General features: G+C 38.2%; 1 protein-coding gene across 1 annotated transcript in view; it reads right to left on the reverse strand.

Annotated features, from left to right (window-relative positions):
- The window catches only part of cntfr (ciliary neurotrophic factor receptor), a 169,163-nt gene that overhangs the window by 118,879 nt on the left and 28,735 nt on the right, over window positions 1-21,549 (reverse strand). The window lies entirely within an intron of this gene.

Raw genomic sequence — 21,549 nt, forward strand, 5'->3', positions numbered from 1 at the left:
AGATTGAGTCAATGTTGTTGGCCACTCAAACAACTACCTTGGATATATCATTGAAATATGTGTCTTGATCAATCAATTCAACTGTTTCCGTGACAGCCCTAGACTGTGAACAGCAAGACAGCCTACACACGGAAATATTCTAGGCCTGTTTATCACTTTGAGTTTTCATGGGTTTTTGAGAGACATTAAGCTGACTTTGCTTTTGGAGGGCAACATTTTGGAGAGAGGGCATGTGGTTGGAGCAAGCAAAGAATTGTAAATTTGCTTAAATCACTAACATCAACTTTAATAGAGTTCCAGTTTCAGTTAAATGTGCTGTGTGTCATTTCTGCACCACAAGTGGCACAGAACGGAATTGCAAAAATAATTACCATTTTCAATCGAGTTTCAAAAACTCCCTTGCCCGCTGTTAGGTGCAGAATGTGTAGCTAAAGTTTGGCTTTGGAAAAACTGGTGAATTGAGTTCATAATAAGATCTCTGATTAAAGACTTTCATATCTTAGCTAATCTTACCACAGTTTGAGACATTGCTAAAATCAAAACCATAATGGTGACATTTGTGAGATTACTGGGAAATCTGAATCTAGGAACATCTGAGTAGCCTTCCATTTAATCTCATTTACGTTGAGGAGAAATAATTGAGATATTAAAAGGATCCCTTTGGTGATTTTCTTTCCTATGGGAAGACTTCAGAGTAAAACATTTGAAATCCAGACCAAAAATAACACATTGTAGGGTCAGGAAATCAATTTGTCTCCCTAAGCACACCAGAATGTAAAACATTAAAAAGAGCCCACAGTTAAAACAAACACAAAGAGAGGCATTCATCAGAGCGAGACAGGGAATATTCATAACTGGAGAATAATAATAATAATAAAAAAAAACTTTCTTCTGGATGAATGCACACATAAAGCCTGGGATGGAATACAAGCATTCGCTTTTTGTATACTCGCTTGTTTAATTGTGTCCCATGATCCCAACAGTAGTTATTCATTAAAGTTAAACAGGAAATTATAACAAGCCCCATTATCAGGAAGGTTAACTTTCTAAAGGAATTGTATACAGACTTTATTTATATATTTAACATCGCAATCACAACACCGTCTTACTAATTGTGGAGAACCTAGCTCGCACTTGCAGCAAAAGTTCTTGATTGTTTTTGCTGGCAAGAACATCCTTGTCTTGGCTGGCGTTGTAGATGTAAGTGGGAGTGATGTGCATATAATATTTGCACAATAATTTTATTGATGTGGGTGTTTAATATTGTGGATATTTAGCTTTTGTCAGCTACTTATCTTCTGATCCATGGGTCTGCATACTTAGGGTGTCTTTTATCAACACGCTGTATTTACTCAGCATTCGTCACTCACTAAACACAAGGTTCACATACATACAAGTGTGAAGACGAGAGAAAACTATTTTCTTTGTTTGATCAATGTCATAGACTAAAGTCAATATTGTACATTCTCGCTAAATAATGTCTCTGCATTTGTTTGTCTCTGTGTGTCGTTCATCAAAAATCCATCATAAACATTGCATGAGGTCATCAATTACATAGAGATGACAATATACCCTCTGAAATCAAGAATATGTCTGGATATTGCTCAAATATTGTTGCACAGCATAATAGATGGTACAGTTAATCGTTCACATTAAATTAATTCATAAGCATATCCACATTTGAAGTATATCCAAAATTACTTTCAATATTTTGAAGAGCACTTTTTCCATTTTTTAATTATCACCGCTCATAAAACCAAAGCGTCCCTCTATTCAGTTGAGATTCTTGAGGAAAGCAGAGAAATACTTAAGTCTGTTGACTGACACTTCATATTTATTCCAGCAATTGAGAAAAAAAAAAATGGACTGACAGGAGTGAAATTAAAATTGTATCTCTCTGTCAGTTCTTCAAAAATGCTCCTCTTTCTGGCGGCCATAAGTAGCATTTAGCCCATCAAACTAGAGAACAATACATTTGATATCTGACAGCTCAGGGTCCTTTTCTTAATGACATCCCATGGCACTGCAGATTTTATAATAATGCTGCTCAATGAGACCCATTTTGCTCGTCTTTATCTTCTGTCTTTTTATTTATTTATTCATTTCTTATTTATGGCCATTGCTGCTGAATAGACGCATTTCCCTCACTGGTTAATTAAAATATATAATTCATTGTTGGTGCCGAATGATTTTTTTGCACCCGTCTCGGGTTCCTTGTGATGTCCTGTAAAATTTGCATTTAAATTGGAAAGCCTGAACTGAATACTCGCAAAGAAGGTATGAAGTAACACAAAACAGTACCAGCCAGGAAAATCCCGCCACACCTTTGACTGACAGATGGACGGAAATCGCAAACACTTTTTATTATCTTTTTTTTTTTTTTTTTTTTTTTTGACTATCCCTCCTGAAAAATCTCTCAACTTGCCAAGGCATTCTTCAATATGAATCAATGTGGCCTTAAGGATATGGAGATTGGGCTACATGTTGAATACAAAGTGAACTCTGAAAATCTTCAGTAGCATATCAATGTTTTTTTACAGCAAATGCTGTCTCCCTAGAGCTGCAAAGATGAGACCTACAGTAAAGCATTTAGCTTAAGTAGCTAACCATTACATGCATGCAGTTACATTCTTATACCTTTACTAACACACAGTACACTAGGAAATCAGTTTTTGAATTGCAATATCACTACTGATACATGAGGGAAAAAATAAAAGCATTGTTACATTTGCATAGATTAAAAATTTAATAAATAAAGATTGAACTCACCAACCTTAATGCCCTTTTAACTAATGAAGTTCAAATCAGATGCTGCGGTAAAGCATCCCTGTCTTAATCACAGTCACGACGCGAGAAAGGATTGCGACTCTAGTCTAATGACACAGCTCGAAGAATGTTAATGGCCAAATAAAAAGCTTGCATTCAAATCTTTGTGATATTCATGATGATTCCCAATTTTGCATTTTCGGCAAAACCATTCCAAATATATCATGAATATTCAATATTCAGCCCTAAATGTGACTGAACATGCAAAGATAAAATCTCAATAAATTTTCTACAAAGGCTCCAGTCTTCTTACTGACACACACGCACACAAACTCTGAGGTCACATCCTGTAATTAAAGTCTTGCATCCAAGCCACCTCCTGACACTAATTCCCTCCATTAATCCAGTCGTATCAGAGATATCTCAGATTAGCACCCATGCAACAGTGCACATGGCACCTGGCCATGCATGCATACAGCCAATAGCCCTGACATTTCAACCCGTCACATCACCTCTAATCACATGCAAAATGCAATGTCAATCCTGTCAAAGCCTGGGGGCTGTGATCTGCCGTTTGCTGTGCTGGTGCTATTTTAAAAACAGGCCAACGATCAATACTGGATCAGTGTTTAGTTGGTTGGTGCATGTATTAAAAAAATAAAAATAAAATTCAAAACTAACACAAGCATAAAATTCCCAAGAAGTGGCATATTTGATTGAAACTTTTGTATTTATTTATTTATTTATTTATTTTTTATCTTGGACACTATTCTTTATCACTGATCTACTTACAGCTTGGATGCAATGCAGTTTTCAGTTGTGCTGGGCCAATTCTCTTTTTGCAATCTAATTACGAACCCATTGTGTTCCCCATGCCAAGTTGGCACAGCTGTATTTTAAAGCATGCTGCATAAAGAGTTTATCATGCATATGGCACCTTTAACAATTTTATGATAAAATAGTGCAGATGGACCTATGCAATGAATATTCAGCTGTCAGTGCCATCAAAGAAGCACTTTATGACTATATTATCCAATGTGAATACGCAGGTCATCAACAGAATTGGTTTATGGGCTGTAATACAGATAGTTAGGTGTGATTTTACACTATTTTTCTCTGCCATTACTCATCTGCATGACATGTATCAGCCCTTGTGCAAATGCAAGCAGAAATTCCCACTGCAAACAGTGTGCTCCTGGTATTTACCCACAATCCCACTACGCAGTAAATATGCAGTTCATATTCTAAATGAGTTATTAAAGAGAGAATCGTCTAGCTATAAACAGAGCACTATCCAGGAGCTAAAAAAACTCTATTTACATGTTTTTCCACAAGGACCTTGAAATGCAGCACCCATGAATAGACCCTTCCTGCTTTGGGCCTGGTCCTTACCCTGGCCACCCTGTGTGCTAACCACACTGAACCAAATGGGACATTATGGGGAGACTAAATAAGCAGTCACCCTATGGTGGAATGCACACAGGATGCTTTTACCCTCTGTAAGAGGTCTATGTGTGTGTGTGTGTACTGACTTTACTGTGTATGTTTGTGAAGTACTGGATAAGGATAGTGTTGTTTACATAATTTAACCAATGGATAAACAAAAGAGCAAGTGTTAAGGTACTAGCACTCAGTACTTAAAATATATTTTAAGGGGTGAACTGAGTATTCCGGGAAGCAAAATGCCAGGGGATTTTGACATTAGGCATTTAGACATAGACCTTTGGAAATCTTAGGCGTTCCTTTATAGCAGCTGGTCCTGAATGACTAAAATGTACCTTGGTGGCCACCAAGTGGACTGGCTATAAAAAGCATTTTGATATCATCAAGTGAAGTCATAAACTCCCATCTCATTTTTGGGAATGAATAAGTTCTGCAGGCATTACTCTTGCTAATGTCTGTGGGCCCAGAATGCATCAGTCTTTAGAAAGTCTTTGCTAAGAAGGAGCGGTACGAGGTCTCTTGACAGTGACTCAGTGATCTGTGACTTGTGATGTAATTATCCCTTTTCTATCGGTTTACTGGCCTAAAGAGGACATTTGTCATACAGGGCACAGGCTAATGGTCTAGGACACTTTTGTTTCTCTCTTTCTCCCCACAGAATCGCAGACGAAGGCAGCACTTTCAATCTCCAAAGGCTTTGGGAAGATCCATGGATCACAGCTCATTATCAGCCAACTGGCTCTCCAATGAAAAAGTAGAATGCCTTTTATTGCTCCTCCCATCCTTGGCACCTCATTGTTCTGATTGGATGGGATTTATGCTTAAACACATCACAAATGGTCACAGGTGAAAAAGGTTAATTTGTCAATGTAACAAAGTCTATAAATAAAAATAACAGTGCTTGGGAGAGAAACAGATGTTTGACAGAGTCAGCCATTCAGATAGTTCGGGTTCAAAGGTTCCAGCTGGCAATTGGCGGGTGGAATGCCCTGTGGTGGTACAAGGGTCTGCCTCTGCCACCCCAGTGCAAAAGCAACATCTGTTCCTCAGACAGACTACTGAAACTGAAGCCAACTGTTTATGATGTTATTCTGATATGAGACATGGAGCAAGAAATGTGGAAAAGTCACAATGTGAGGATCTCTTAAAAGAACTCTAAAGAGAAGGTCAGGGGAAAAAAAAGAAATATAAAAATAAGAGAAGGAGAAGAGAGCATCAAGAAACTGACAGTTGGTTAGCCCTGAAGCCATGGCGTTTTTTTGCCCACTCGCAAAATAATTATTTGACTCCAAAAGTCCTTCAAACCGAAATACCACAGAGGCTCTGTCCTACTCTCATAATTTCTGTCCCTGGGCCGGGCAGATGTCAACCATGAAACCTCACCACTTATTCAGTTCTCAGGCAGTGTAGTTTTCTTTTTTTCTTCTTTTTCTTCTACAGGGGACCAAAGAGGCCAGAAACTGCCAATGACTGAAACGTTAGTGTAGGTACAATTTACAAGGAAAGATACAAACAATTGTACATGAGTATTTGAGGTGGTAACTTAAATGCTGACAGATCAAGTCCTGTTTTGTGTCCATAATCAAGAAATGTAACCCTAGCTTACATAAAAAGAGCTGTCCCCTTAAAGATTTGTTAACCAAAAAATTCTAATTACCCAATGATTTATTCAGCCTCAAGCTATCTTAGGTTTATTTCTCTTTCATCTTTCAGACGAATATAATGCATTAAAACAATGTCCTGGCTCTCCCAAGCTTTATAATGGCAGTGAATTTTTGTGCTTCAAAATCGTGACCACTATTCACTGTCATAATAAAGCTTGGAAGAGCCAGGACCAATTGTTGTATTTTTCTGGAAGAAGAAAGTCATATACACCTAGGAAGACTTGAGGGTGAGTAAATCATATGGTAATTTTCATTTTGGGGTGAACTAACTATGTTGACATTATCTGCTAAATCAGTTGCACTAAAAGGTTTTTATATCAGGACTAAGATTTTGCATTGGACATCAATAGTGGCACAAGTCATGTTTATTGCAAGCAAACCTATATTTAGTGCAGTCTGGGTTGTATTTTCTTTGGCCTTGCATAGTATTCTACCACTGCGCTCATGGGCAAAAATTACAGTCACTAAATACATTTAAGAATATATGATTACTATGTGGACACCATGGTGTCATCTGTACTAGGCTGTACCAGAATCTCTCTCCTTTCACACCTTCATGTTCACACCCCAGAGGCTGGTGTCCTACAGCTAGCAGAAACCATTGGAAATTTGCCCAGGGGCCTTGTGTGAGCTGTAAGGCAGGGCCCTGGTGAGGTGCTCCTCTCATCACCACTCTGACAGAGTCATTAGGATTCTATTCCTAGCTTCCTTCTCCTCTCAGTGCTCATTAGCCATACAATCAATTAAAGCCAGTCTACACTCACATCATCTTTCCTTGCCAGATACCTAAATTACACATGTGGGAGAATGTTCCACTGATGTGGTTGGTCACTTTCCCGCACTCTAAAAAAGTTGGAGCTTCGTGAGTTAAAGAAAGGGTGAACAGATCAAATATAAGAAGGACGATTTGTTTTGAGATAAAGTCTTTGGCTCAGACGTCACGTCCACAAACCGCTGGCTAAACGTCTGATGCATATAGCATACAAAATCGGAAACAATTTAGGGGTTTCGAAGTTGACATCTGATTGGATGAAATATACAAGATTTCCAGGATACATTCCTTAACATTCAAACTGGAAACAAAGATGCCATGACATCAAACCCCCTCATGGAAGAAAAAAAGCTCTCATGTTTACAGTTGTGACGATGAGCACATATCAGTATAGCAAGATATATAAAGTTCACAGCATAAACAGACTACATGAGACTAGTGTATAAATGCCATGACTAAAATGATGTGCTTGATGTAAACTTACAGTTTAATGGGCAATATATGCCAGTTGGGAAATTCAGTGGTCTTCATGATCTTCATCATGGTCCATGAGTTTATAAAGACAACTTGGTGTCCAAAATGGCAATTTACGGCTCAAAAAGGTACCTACCGCTGTATTGGTTGATGCACCCAAAATATGCTCTTTTGTATGGACCCAACAGTCCATTCAACATTAAGTCTTTCCAGTGTGGTCTCAAATGAGGACTGCACAAGCCGTGGTCACCATTTGGAACCGAAGCAAAGTTCGCTGATGTGGACAAGGCCACAGGAAACAGATGATTCTTCTGCACAATCTGACTTTGCTGCAGCCTGGAATTGAACTACTGGTTTCGTCTGGTCAGAGGAGAACTGGCCCCCCAACTGAGCCTGGTTTCTCCCAAGGTTTTTTTCTCCATTCTCTCACCGATGGAGTTTCGGTTCCTTGCCGCTGTCGCCTCTGGCTTGCTTAGTTGGGGTCACTTCATCTACAGCGATATCATTGACTTGATTGCAAATAAATGCACAGACACTATTTAAACTGAACAGAGATGACATCACTGAATTCAATGATGAACTGCCTTTAACTATCATTTTGCATTATTGACACACTGTTTTCCTAATGAATGTTGTTCAGTTGCTTTGATGAAATGTATTTTGTTTAAAGCGCTATATAAATAAAGGTGACTTGACTTGACTTGATGTGAAATAAACACAAATTGTTTTAAAAGCCACTGTGTTTAGTCTTTGTGGACAGTAATAGAACAATGTCTTCTATCATGTGTGCCATTTGGAGTTTCATTTCAGATTTCATTTTCGCACAGACCCAAAATCACAAACAACATCCTCCTAATTCAATGCAATTACACCACCAACCTGGAAATCGGTGTGTGTGCACTTTTCGCTCTGACAGAGTCCATCGATTTGTGCTGAGAGAGACAGACAACTCTCTTGCATCACTGAGTGCAACTGCTGTGGGTCTTTTCACCTTGATGGGCGACTCCTGACTTGACATCACAAAGATATTCATCAGCAACCTTGTTGCTGTGTTAGACGGTACAGTAGAGTGAACTACAGAGTCTGCCATCAATGAAACTGTTGCTGTAATGATGGGTCTTAAGCATGCTAAAAAGAGAGGAGGCCATAGTGCAGGCATATTCTGAAAGTAAAGGCCACTTTGGCTCAAGGGAACCTTATATTCAGTCACAGGCACATATTACAAGTTGATCCAATAGACACTGACAGTTCTTCCTCTGAGAAAAAGAGACCCAGATCATGTCTCGCAGTCCGCCTGTCCTTTTGACGCAGTCATGCTGCATAATAACTACCCTCTTTTTGAGTACAAAACTTTTCCCAAGTGACAGGTGTTTGACTTAGGAAGCCCACCCCAGCTGAGCTCTGGCTCACCAGAGTGCAATTGACAATTACATTTCACACATATTGGAGAAGGCCTGTCTAAAAAACGTAGAATTAGGTTATTGATCCGCAGACTCTTATTGTCACTGCTCTCAAAGTCAAGCCGGTGGTGTGGTTTCTAAAGTGACGTGACGTGGCCAAGTATGGTCACCCATACTGGAATTAGTGCTCTGCATTTAACCATCCCAAGTACACACACACAGCAGTGAACACACACACACCATGAACTCACACCCGGAGCAGTCCCATTAATTAACAATCATATCATAGAATGGTACACCGTAACGAAAATGACGACATGCATCAGTAAATAAGTGAGAGATCATAAATATTGATATTTTCACCACAAAGCTCTGTTGACTTTCGGGGAGTTTCAGTTAATTTCTGTGATCACGTTCTGCCACGTATATGATGACTGAACTTAGACAAGGCGCATGGCATGTTTGCATTCAACCCAGAGGGATGCAACTCAGCAAAATCTATAATTGCTAATAGCATGGTAATAGGGAGGGATAATGGAGTTTATTTCTGGGGCCGCTTTTGTGCATCTATTGACTACATTCGGCAGGGATAGCCATGCTGGCTAATCCTTACACCGCGTCTCCTCGGCCGCCTTCAGTCTGTAGGCTAATAAATAATGAGCTCCAGTGAGTTATTGATCTCTCTCGCTCTCTCATGTTACTCAGACAGGCCTTTTTCAGAATAGGAAAATTAGAGGGAGCGAAAGCTCCTAGCATTTCAAACAGAAAGGATATTAGCATTTTGATGGTTTGAGGTGAGGAGTAGTTCTTTCTTTAAACAGAATTCCAAAAGACATATATTAGGCATCACTTATATCATTCGCTGTGAAAATGCATGCACGTCCGATGCACACAATAACTCAGTTCTGAATAATGCTTTTTAAATGTCTTTTTTGATGCAATTACCAACCACGCGGAAATGACATTGATTACAAGGTATGTAAATATTATAATAACCGAACAGCTCTGTTATATTTGTTTACCCTGATTGTCTAACATTTCAGCCATTACTGACAGAAAGCCAAGAATATCTGAATAACCCTTTTCCCCTCGTTCTTCCTGTTTGGTCAGTAATAAACACCACACACAAGCAGAGCCTCGGCTGTCATGTTGAGCAAAATCAGCTCACAGTGCATTAGCTGCTCTATCGAAGAGAGTATCGATCCCTCCGAACATGGTTTACAGCTACAGAGAGAGCAAGAGGGGAGGGAGGAAGAGGGAATGCATGCATTTTGCTTCATATCTTGGCTTAGAGCCGATGACTCTGCTTGGCTGTATTGCATAACTATAAACATTTCTTTATGAAGAGAATTGCAATTTCTGTGAGTGCAAAACTACGTAGCGAACTGAGTGTTTTTATTTGATTGGCTGTTTATACATTGTGGTCTTTTTTTTCAGGTATCTTAAAATATTGCTTTGTATTTTAAAATATTAAAACTAATAAAATGCATTTTATTTGAGTATAACTACTGCTTTTACATTACATTTAGTTATTGCATTCAGTTTTGCAGAGCAATATGTTAATAATCAGGCTTGTAGAGGATGACACAATAAAGATTATTGGCAGCTAAAGTCGGATTAAAATGTGCACAAATCTGAGGCTCATTTTCAATAAGTTTTTTGGTGAACTGTGTAGTGCATCGGAAGTGATATGCTAAGAAAGGAAATATATTAAGGTAATGCTCTCACCCAGATATTACTTGTGGAATCATTATTGACTTTATTGTTTTTTTTTTTTTTCACTTAGCAATTTACAACTGCTCACTGACAAACATGACGTCTTTGAAACTGAGTAAAAAATGTTGGTGACGGTGTTTCTTCTTTTATTTTTGAATTCATTTTTAAGGCTGGTATGTTTTAATCAAGGCCTGGGATACAAGGTGTGCTCACTGAACTCAAACATGGATCGAATGCTCCTGTCATGTGGATTCTGGATTGTTCCGAAGGTGTGATCTTAGGAATAGAGAGAGAGAAAGAGACAGGTATGCACAGGTCTCTTACCCTGACTTTCACTGTATTTTTGTCTGTTGAGACTTGTAACATTTGCACATTGCGTTTGGTCTTGGAGGAAATGTTAGCGTTTTGAGTCCTGGTGTGACTTTGATCGATGCCAAATGGAGGGGAAATAATCGCTTAAAGATTCAACAGAAATATTATGTTTTTTTTTTGTGTGTTTTTTTTTCTGTGCTTCCTCATGAGGACATTGTGCTGAAATGCACAATATTGCCATTCATGCATTCAGCATTGAGCAAACAATTTAGTTAAGTAATATGACAAATTTCCTAGTGCAACAGAGCATTCAAAGAGTGCAAAGGAGGTTCTGACTTTATTTTATCCATGGGAAATTTATTGGGTTCTATTGTTATTATTTTCACTCTCTCTCCTTTGGAATAGCGGGACCTACTGAAATTGCTGTAAGTGTCACTAAAGCTTGAGATAAAATTAAAATGATATTTAAATATTCAAATTATTAAAAATAATGGTAACACTTTAGAATAGGGAAAACTTATTCACCATTACCTATGACATTTCCCTCAATAAATTCCTAATTTGCTGCTTATTAATAGTTTGTAAGGTAGTTGATAAGTTTAGGTATTGAGTTACATGAATAAATGGCTTATATTCTAGTAAAATGCATGCTAATAAGCAACTAGTTTGATAACCTAAAATAAAGTGTTCCCCCAAAAATACTAAAATATGTGTATTAACAAAGCAAAAAGAGGTTGATTTTTCATTTGTGCTGACTATGTTGCTAACTTCAAATATAGAGCTATCTTGACAGAATGCATACAAGATGCATTCTAAAGCTAGTATATACTTGCTAAAACTAGTATATTCACATCAGTGATGCTTGATGCATGAGTGCATATTGTATATGGTCAGGTCTCCTCAAAGTTCATTCTGAAAAATTGCTGTGGGCTAATTGAGAACAATGCTATGAATAATAAATCAATTCGCCGTAGCAATTGTGGCAGTGGTCTGTTTATCTAAAAGCATGCTTTCCCCCTCCTTAAAATGTCTGGATTTAATATCTCTTTAATAACACTAGAAACTAAATTAGTGACAGATCATATATTATGCCAAACAAAAAAACAAAAAGCCATTACACACGGGGAAGAAGATTCTTTAAGAGGGATTTGTGGGTAATTCAGTCCTTAATTACTCTTTCACCGACATCCTGAGGGACTTTGGGCAAAGAATGACATCACTTCCAACACAGGTAGATCTATCTATGACATTAAGTTTTAACCACACATCTCTCACGCAGAGTAGATTGAACTTGGCTCAGATGTAAGCCTAAATGATGAGGAATTTAAATGACATTTTAATCAATTTGAGATTAATCTGTCCCTGTTATATTTACTCAGCGGTATTCCATAATGCACTACGGAGGATTAGCATACAACTAATTAAGCAGCCAAATGAGTATTTTTTTTCTATATAACAACTAATGTACAGTCTAATTATGCAAAAAAGGATTTTAATTCTAATTTGTTGCTTTCAAAAATAATATCTGATGAATGACAAGGGAAATTCTCGCTTGTGTGAACTGTGAGTGGATTATAAAGGTGGAACCGTCAACTTTCCTCCATGCATTTAGAATAAAGGCAGGCGAAGCCAATCGAGATCCAGATTTCATGGCGGCTTTTCAAGGATTAGACAGCAAGCTCCTGCCTTTTGCATCTCTGCCTTTCAGACAAACGAAGCCCTTGATCTTTTTTCAGATCATGTCGCGCACCATTCATCATTCTGACAAGTTTCAGAGAAAGGTCTCCACTTGCAAAGTTTCTTTTGTTAAATGGAAGATTATATTGGAGCAGACACAATAATGGCCTTTACTATGTACACCAAATTAAGACGCTGTGAGCTGAAGATGTCTGCCTGTCAAAAAGCTAAATGATTTTCTGTTATTGGCACATGAGTCATTGTCTAATTCGTACAAATCAGTTCAATGTGCAGCAACGGTACGCTTTGCATGAATGAAACTTGCCTCGAAATAGCCTGATTGTTTATAAGATGGTTTTTGGTTTAAAGTCAACATGAAATGTTGTTTGTAACCCATTTTAACTGAGGGAAATCAAGGCATGAAATGGGACAAATGTAGGGCGGGATGACCAGAATGGAGCCAGATGGTTGGAGGGAAGAGGTTGAAAAGCGAGAAAGATTCATCCAAAAAGTGATGCAATAAGAGGAGGAAATTATTTCGATGAAAGATTATGTGGAAATTCATGATCCAAGTCCAATAATGTGCATTAAGGATTTTTTTTTTTTTGCATATATTTATTTTAATTTTTAATGAAATAACATGCAATTAAGTGTCTTATAACAATCCATTAATTTAAACGTAATATTATTATACCATATTTTTATAATAAGTACTCATTTTAGATGTATGCTAAAGTGTATTTCTAAAGATTAGACAAAAATTCATTCCCATCAAAGAAAAAAACCCAACTGTGGCCCAGTAAAGTTTCTTTTTTATAGCTGTGCCTTGGTAAATGCATGTCCCTTTGTTGCATTATTAAATAACCCTTTGAGTTATGACCTTTACTCTCACATGGGGCTTGGTTTACACTCAGGCATATTAGAGGACAGCCCATGGGTGATATGAGACCCGCGATACATGGAGAGCATCATCAATAAAAACAGTAAGGGAGGCAACCGCTGCCAAGACAGCACTCAGAGAGACTGAGGCTAAATCCGGTTTCATATTATCATTACACATCCCAGGCACGGATGAAAGGGAACCCTCCTTTAAATGGGAGTGAGATGGATCCTTCGGCATAAAGGACCACTTGGGACCAGAGACAAGGAAAGCAATTACAGGTTTACAGCACCGATGTTCTGCAAGTCATTCTAAGTTAATGCTGGGGAGGGAGAAAAGATGAGCTGAGGGAAGATGACCTGCGACGGAAGGTACTGTAGCATGTGACGGAGAGCATGAGAAACGTGTTTACAGCCACACTGAGCCATACTTTCTAGATTTACAAAACAACCAAAGCGCCGCCGTGGCTAGACTGCTCGTTCCCAGCCCTGTGGAAATGGTAGGCATTAAATAAATGTATGCAACAAAAGAGCATGGGAAGCAGTGGATTAAAGACATGGGGGACTTGTATTAATATAAGACGTGAACAGCCCACAAACTTCAGACGGGACTAGCAGTCTGGAACAACAACTGCAGGGGATTAACGGCGAAAAAAGGCCTTAAGAAGGAAACTGTTTGACCAAACGAATTAAGTTTAAAGTAGGGGGGAAATAAATAAAATACTCGATTGAGAGCCGTTCAACCAATTCAAGAGTGGAATATGTGGGGTGTTCTTGAAAAGCAATGCGATTTGCCTGACAGAGAGAGAGAGAGAGAGAGAGAGAGAGAGAGAGAGAGAGAGAGAGATTGCTTTAAAAATGTCAAGATTTTGTGAGCAGTCTGAAAAGAGAGAGAGGGAACTGGTATTTCATGCTAATACCAACAAACCGAATCCCCATTATTCTACCAAGCAGAATAAAAAAAGTTGACGATATGGCAAAGACAATCTAGTTAATAAATATATTGATTTAAATACATTAAAATAACTCTAGCATGTGTAGCTGTATTGAGCTCTCCGCTTCTGCTTTAGAAAAAAAATTAATAAAATCAATTGTGAAAATGATTACTTCGATTATTCAGTGTTTTATGTAGAACATCTTTAGCTAATATGCTATATTTATCTTCCAGTGTCCCTGAAAGCTTGTTACATGAGGTCATTATAACATTCCAAGTAATGGCATTCATTTCTTTATCCATTAAAGCTAAATATTCTCCATTTATATGTGTGTTTTGGTTCAGTTATCTTCTTTGGTTTCACTAAATGCTATGGGAAATTGTATCGAAACCACAACAACACACACTGAGCCCAGATGTCTTCTAATGTATTATTTCTGGCAACCGGAGGCAATGTTCTGCAGTTTAATCTGGGGTCATTTGAGATACCAATGCAGAAAAAGGAGTAAAAAATACCTTGTCAAATTAAAGTAAGCGGCATGAGACAAAATGACTTTTCCTTGAGCATTGTCTTCACGCTCTGTCAGAGAGGCGAATAAAATCACGAGCCAGATGAAACCTGCTCATGCGTTTGCACTGATGGCTATTTGAGCTCTGCTTAGATAATTAACCAACTTAACAGCACAATAGTGCATTAGCATCTACCACCACATAATTACCAAGACAACCTGACTGCAACACTTATTAACACTCCCTAAAGTCATTATCATAAGAAAAAAAAAGTAAAATTTCTACAATTAAAAGTGACCACACTCCATCTGCATATGTAGAAGCTAAATATCTGGCCTTGTCACTGACAAGTAGATGATTCAAACTCCAGAAGGATCAATCAGTGGATTGCCATGATGTCCTTGATTAAGCTACTTAACCTCAGGTCACTCCTGAGGGACTGTCCCTTTGCTAAATGAGAAGTCATTATTTGGTTAAACACATCATCTGAATGGCTCAATTACTCCTTAGGGAAAGAAATTAACTTTTCAGTACATTCCAATAAACAATTATTTTATTTTGTAAGGTGGAAACACCAGATGTGTGTTTGTGTATGTGTGTGAGAGAGAGAGTGTGTGTGTGCCAATTTGGATATAACACCAAGTCAAGAGTCTGGGTCAACTAATTGAGTAACTGTTCTGATAGATTTGTTGGATGAGACTGATTTGCTTCGGACAGATTAGATTGAGAGTCATTTATTAAAATGAATCTGCTAGTTAATTGAACTCTACTGGTCACTGCGAGACCAGATAGATCAATGCAATAGAAAGATGTCTATTTGTTGTCTCTGCATCATTTGACTGCAGCCAGTCTTTCTCTCTCATCACATTCAAGTACAGCTCAGCTAAAGCATTAATTTTAACGGTGGAAAAATGCAGATGTTCAAGAACCAGTTAACCTGTTCTCAATTATCCACCCTTCAAATTACTAAATGTATATATCGTAGCTGATAATGACGATGGTACACTTCACAGAAGATATACATCTACTGGGATGGAAACAACTTACAGTCCTGGCATCTCTCATCTCCTGTACTTTGCTCCATGAGCCCATGCATCTGGACTGCCATTGTATCAACACACAGTCTTGACCATACAACAGCCATCTGGAGCATTCGCCTAAGTCTAATTGACACGCTCATTAGGAAGTAATGTCACAGAGAACATTCTGGAAAGGAGAGCCATGGAACCAATGGCAGTGCCGAGTTTGGCAGGAAACAGGCAACCATCCATTCGTCCCCCATGACAGAGGAATCCACAAGCAACCCATCTGGACTAAACTATTCCGCTGTGTAGCAATAGCCTTCAGATCATTCAATCGTTTAACCACCATAATTTGCTTGCTTGTTAAAATGTATTGGGATATTTTATGGTGCAGAGATAATGCAGAATATTCCACAACAACTGCTTGAGTTGAATTGGAAATTGGCAAGCCACACCTGGCATGCGTGACATGGCAATCGACACATTAACCCTGAATTATGCAATGGGATGCACAGGATATTTGCAGATACAGTATAAACAGCCACATGCATGCAGCTGGCACAAATTAAGAGGAAACAACATATGCAAGGTTTCTGAGAATAAGAATTACTCTAGAATAGAAAAAAAAAAAAAACACTCAGCCCTTACGACAAACTTAAAAGTAAGGCTGATGAAATGCACACAAGACCTTGAGAGAAAGCGAAAGTCTAAGACAGCCATTTCAGATCAAATTTAGAATCTTGTGCATTGTCTGGATACACATTTTCTCCCAGATGCATTAGACTGATTGATGGCACTCTCTTCTCTGGGCTTGCTTTCCTTTGAACTTAATGGCATAAAACTACTCCATTTGTGTACAAAACAGAATAAAATCCTCTTTCATGCAGCTGTCTTGTTTTACAGTAGCTTTGAAGGTAGACTTACACCAATGCACAAAACAACAGACAGGATATTTGAAGCATACCCTGTTTCCAGTTGCAAAATAAACTCTTCACCTACACCTTTAACATTGCCTTCAAAGGATGAAAACCTCCAAGTGTCAACATTAAGGTTAGTGTGCTGTTAGTGGCAGCTTCTTTCAACAATGCAAGCTTTGAATTTGAAATAATTCCAATCCTGAATCCTGGCTCTTAGCGCTCACAGGCAGTCGGATTCCAGATGTTTTGTTTGTGGTAATGTGATTTTAATTACCGTCCCTGAAGTGTGATAGTTTAAACTGGGCGTCAGTCGACTCGAATCTGCCCTATTTTACAGATGAGTGGGTGAGTTGTACATCTCAGACTAAGTAGCCTGTCAGGTACTAAGCCGACCAAGGACACCAAAACCAAATGCTGCTTTTCCCTCCAAAAATCAGTTGCCAGTCTTAATGCAAGTTGGAACAATTTCATCAGCTCTCTCAGTCGAAGATGATTGTGATGCAGTGCACCTCACCTTATCTTTGGGCTTTTTTCTTTCTGCTTGATACTGAACATTTATTCTACACAGAGGGTTGATCTGATAACTCTAATCCTTGAACCCGGTGTAGTTTGATGTGGCAGTGGACAGACGTGAGATAAAATAATGCCCAGTGCCTTAAACAATAAAACCTGTACCTCTGAAAACTGTGAAACAATGATTTGTCTTTAATCTAGCCCACGAGTGTTCAATCTTCCTGTAGAGATTACTTCCAGCCTTTATTAAACACACTGAACCAGCTAAATGACCACTGAAATTCTGAAGCCTGGTGAAAGCTAATATTGTATGTGCCCAAGCGCCCTTATTTTATATGCCAAAGGACCCAAATTATTTGCCCCATTTAGATGTCCCTGGTAGCTTGAGGCCCCAGGCAATAACTTGGCCCATAATGTAGTCCCATTCAACAAGTGAGACTAACAAGATAATTGTGCATGCATTTAGTAATTTTATTCAGATTCCTCCACTTCTTTCATTTACAAATTGTGACCTTTAACCAAACTTTCCATGGTAATCTGAAGTGTCCACAGTCAGAACTTTATAATACTTGCTTTAAGTAAACAGCTTAAAATAAAGTAGCACATGTTTAGAGGACAAATATTCCAAAGCTGTATTAAGCTTGATCTCTCAGACAGGTTGGGTTCATGTCCTCATAAGCAAAGCTCCATTATATTCCCTTCCAAATATGGTTCTACTTCTGGAGGAATAACGCTATGGATATGTCATTCCACTTTTGGCTGCCTTTGTGCTAACCTTATCCCTTGGATTTCCTCCACCGTGTTTGGCCCTAACCGAGACCTTTTCCAGAAATGAATTCAGCTGAAGGGCCTGATGACCTTTTACAAAAGAGCGAGCCATGACACATTAAAACCAGGCATCTGGTGGAAAGGGTACCGCTTTCGCGCATTCTGGGTTCTTGCGATTACGCCGATATACTGCATATTACAACAATGCCAAGAAGTGACATTTCTGGTTGGATGTAATGCCAAGTCACAAAATGTGGCAAATTGAACAGAACAATGTGGAGACAAGGGTTACTTTTCAATTTCATAAGAAACTTAACTGAAAAAAAAGAAGAAAAAAAATAAAAAAAAACATCTTTGTTTATTCCCAGTTGTGGAGTGCTTGAGTAGGTTATGTAAACTTTCAAGGACGGTCCACCTTGTAAGGATGAAGAAACATCTCTGGCACAGTTAATTAGAATTGTTCCAAAGGCTGTTTAATTGATTTCACATTTTGCCATTTTCTTTTTTTTTTTTTTTACCAGCAGGGATTTAATCATTTGAAGGGGGTGGCTGGATAAAGCATAATCATTATTGCACATTTAAACCAGCAGCGATATAAGGTTTCTTATCAATCTGCTGGTTGAATTGGTATCTAAGCATATTTACCATATTAAACATTTCATTGGGACATCATTGGAAACTAATTTAACCCAAGGGGTGAGGGTTTAGTGGGTTAGCATATATGCTAAATTGTCATTGGCAATAGATGACATAAGCACACCATTCTTGAGGATAAAAGCGTCATTCTTTTTACACCCTTGGAACTTTAGATTTGTAATATTAATAACTAGGGGTGTGACAAGACATTTATCCCATGGGACGAGACATGAGACTGGGTTCACAAAACTTCTATTATATATATATATATATATATATATATATATATATATATATATATATATATATATATATATATATATATATATATATATATATATTATATGCAGCAATAAACAACATGTAATTTAGAGCTGCATGATTCTGGATAAATTGAGAATCATGTTTTTATTTTATTTTATATATATGCATTGGAGATCACGATTATCTCACAATTCTTAAGGAAAAAAATTGAAAACTAAACAAAATAACATAATGTACTAGTGGTTTTGACAAAATGTTCATTGATTAAGTTTAAAAAAAAATGAAGTCAGTGTCTCAATTCATAAAGACTTGTTTCACCACTGGAATTTCCTGAATGAATATTTCAATGACAAACACTATAAAAAAAAAAAAAAAAGGTAATTGTGCAGCTAATTGTTTGCGAGGATACTATCACGTTCTCGCAAGACCAGCTGGATCTCACAGTACATATCAGATCTCGCAAGATCTCATACCAAGAGATCTCGTCACATCCTTATTAATAACTGTAGAAACAAATAATCACACTCTCTAAAAGGCGTACATTAATATTTAGTTACATTATATTAGATGTTTTGGCAACAATACATTTTATTTGGAGACTTAATGGATGTGGAAGTAATGGAAGTAATGGAACTTACTGGTAAAAAACAAACAAAAAAATGTATAGCCTGAATGCACAATTTAAGTGTGAAATGGACGTTAGTTTTTCTTCGATAACTGCCTTTTGACGTCGTAATTCACCTATGAGTGATTTGCTCATAAGCAAAGATGGCAGCAAGCAGGTCATGTACTTCCGGTGGGTCCAGAGTAGTTGTCATCGAGATGAATGTGAATGGGAATGGATGGCTTTCTCCAGGTATAATAACCTCCTTCGTTTAACCCTGTTCCTATTATCAACTCCCCACTATTAATTCATGCCAACCCTAATGCAAATGCGATGTAAAGGAACTGCTGATGTACAAAGTGGATTGTTAAACTGCACAGCATTTTTCACGAGCCAGCTCGGTCTCGATTTGAAGGAGCTGTCGTCCCCTATCTGGCTGACGGACGTATGTGTCAGACTTATTTACTGGTTGGCGCATGGAGCTATCCTAACGGCTGATCTTGTTGAGCCGAGGCAGGCATCCAGCATCTGCGGACCGCACGGTAGGAGGGATATCTTAATCATGCAGGCACAAAATCGAAATCAAGGCAGAAACTGAGGGGGGTCATTACATTGGGATGACTTTATGTTGCGGCATATTGTAGTTTGTTGTGCTCTTGTTGGGTGCATACAACATTAGTATGATGTCTTAATAATCTAAATAAGCAATCAGTACTTTCCTCTGCATGTCAAATGACAACTGGCAGAATGACTGATGTGTTATTTTCCCCAAAGATATCTCAGGGTTATGCTGCTTAAATTATGAAAAAAAATAAATAAATAAAAAATCCATGGCTCTGCTTTCCTTTGTAAATACTTGTATCACAGACTCAAAAGCTGATTGCAATGCAACACCAACTATTTCTTGTTCCTTCTCCCACATCGACTCATCTACACAGTAGATCCTATCATGTCTGCAGGGCGAGAGAGTTTTTACACTGCTTTGGAATCGATTATTGATAGAGTTGGCTGTGTTTTATTTGACAGCAAGGCTTTTTCTCCTCAGGAGGAGGAGAGGGGGAGTGATACAAGAATTTGGGATGGGAGGTGGCCACTCAGAAGAGGAAATAGATCCATTGAGCTGGTCAGAGTTTGCTGGATTTGGAAGTTCAGGAGGTGGTGGCGCACTTACGAGAGCAGCGAGGGGAGACGGTGGTCACAATGAGGTGTATAGATAGAGATGGAGAGAAAGTTATGGGTAATGACTTTAGGGTAGTGTGCTATGTTATGTCCCAGTGAGTGCATGGCCTTTTTTTGTTTAGTTGTTTATTTTGTTTGCATCCAGTTCAGACCTTGAGGTTAATGTCTACTATCATGCATGCTTACATCACTGACCTACATTTATACTGAGTATTGACTGTTGGAACTCCTTCATTATGTTTTGTTAAATAAACTATTGTTCTTTGCTACTTGCTACGTTGCAACTTGGAGCCAGTTGTAACAGCTAACACCTCAGAGCTGGGTTAAAAAAAGAAAAGATTTTGTTACGTGATGCAAAGACTAATAGATAATATTTAAGTAGAAAACCGTCTTAATTATGTTATCCACAATAATTCATTAAGTAATACACTTAAAAATCCTGAAACTTATGTCCGTCTTAAAAAAAAAAAAAAAAAAAACTTAGCTTAAAGTAGTAAAGATGATTGACTTTTTTAATTGAAAAGCGTTCCCTACAGTCACTGTTTAATGTTGCACTTTCCCCTATCCATACTTCAACAAGTCTCCAGCTCTTGTCTAGTCTATGTCTATCATGCTAATGTTACTATCTGCTTCACAGACAAACACACAAAGTCATGAACACACATACACAAACTCAGATTTCTAGCACACACACACAAACAGCTGTCCTAATGACCATCTATATCATGCCTTCCACGCGCGTTCAGATTTGATGCAGAGTTCGCAGGCAGCCTCTCAAGTTTAATGACGCGTAGCAACAGGATCGAGAGAGGATGAGGGGGGTCATGGCACTAATGTCCGGACACATCGCCAGAGGATCAGAGACTTCCAGACAAAGGACATCAGAGAAAGTCTCTCTCTCCACAAGCACATTTCTGACCTCTTATATCCTCAAAGAAAACCATTCACAACTATTTCTGCTGCCATTCCAGTTCTCTAAATAGAAGACATTTTGGACAGATATGATGGATACAACCAAAATGCTGATGGAAACCTATAGTCTCCTCAAATGCATTGTCTTCCAAATCCCTTTGAGATTTGTCCTTTGCTGTCAGAGTTG

The sequence above is a fragment of the Carassius gibelio genome, chromosome B10 (genome assembly GCF_023724105.1).
Source record: "Carassius gibelio isolate Cgi1373 ecotype wild population from Czech Republic chromosome B10, carGib1.2-hapl.c, whole genome shotgun sequence".
Lineage (NCBI taxonomy): Eukaryota > Metazoa > Chordata > Actinopteri > Cypriniformes > Cyprinidae > Carassius > Carassius gibelio.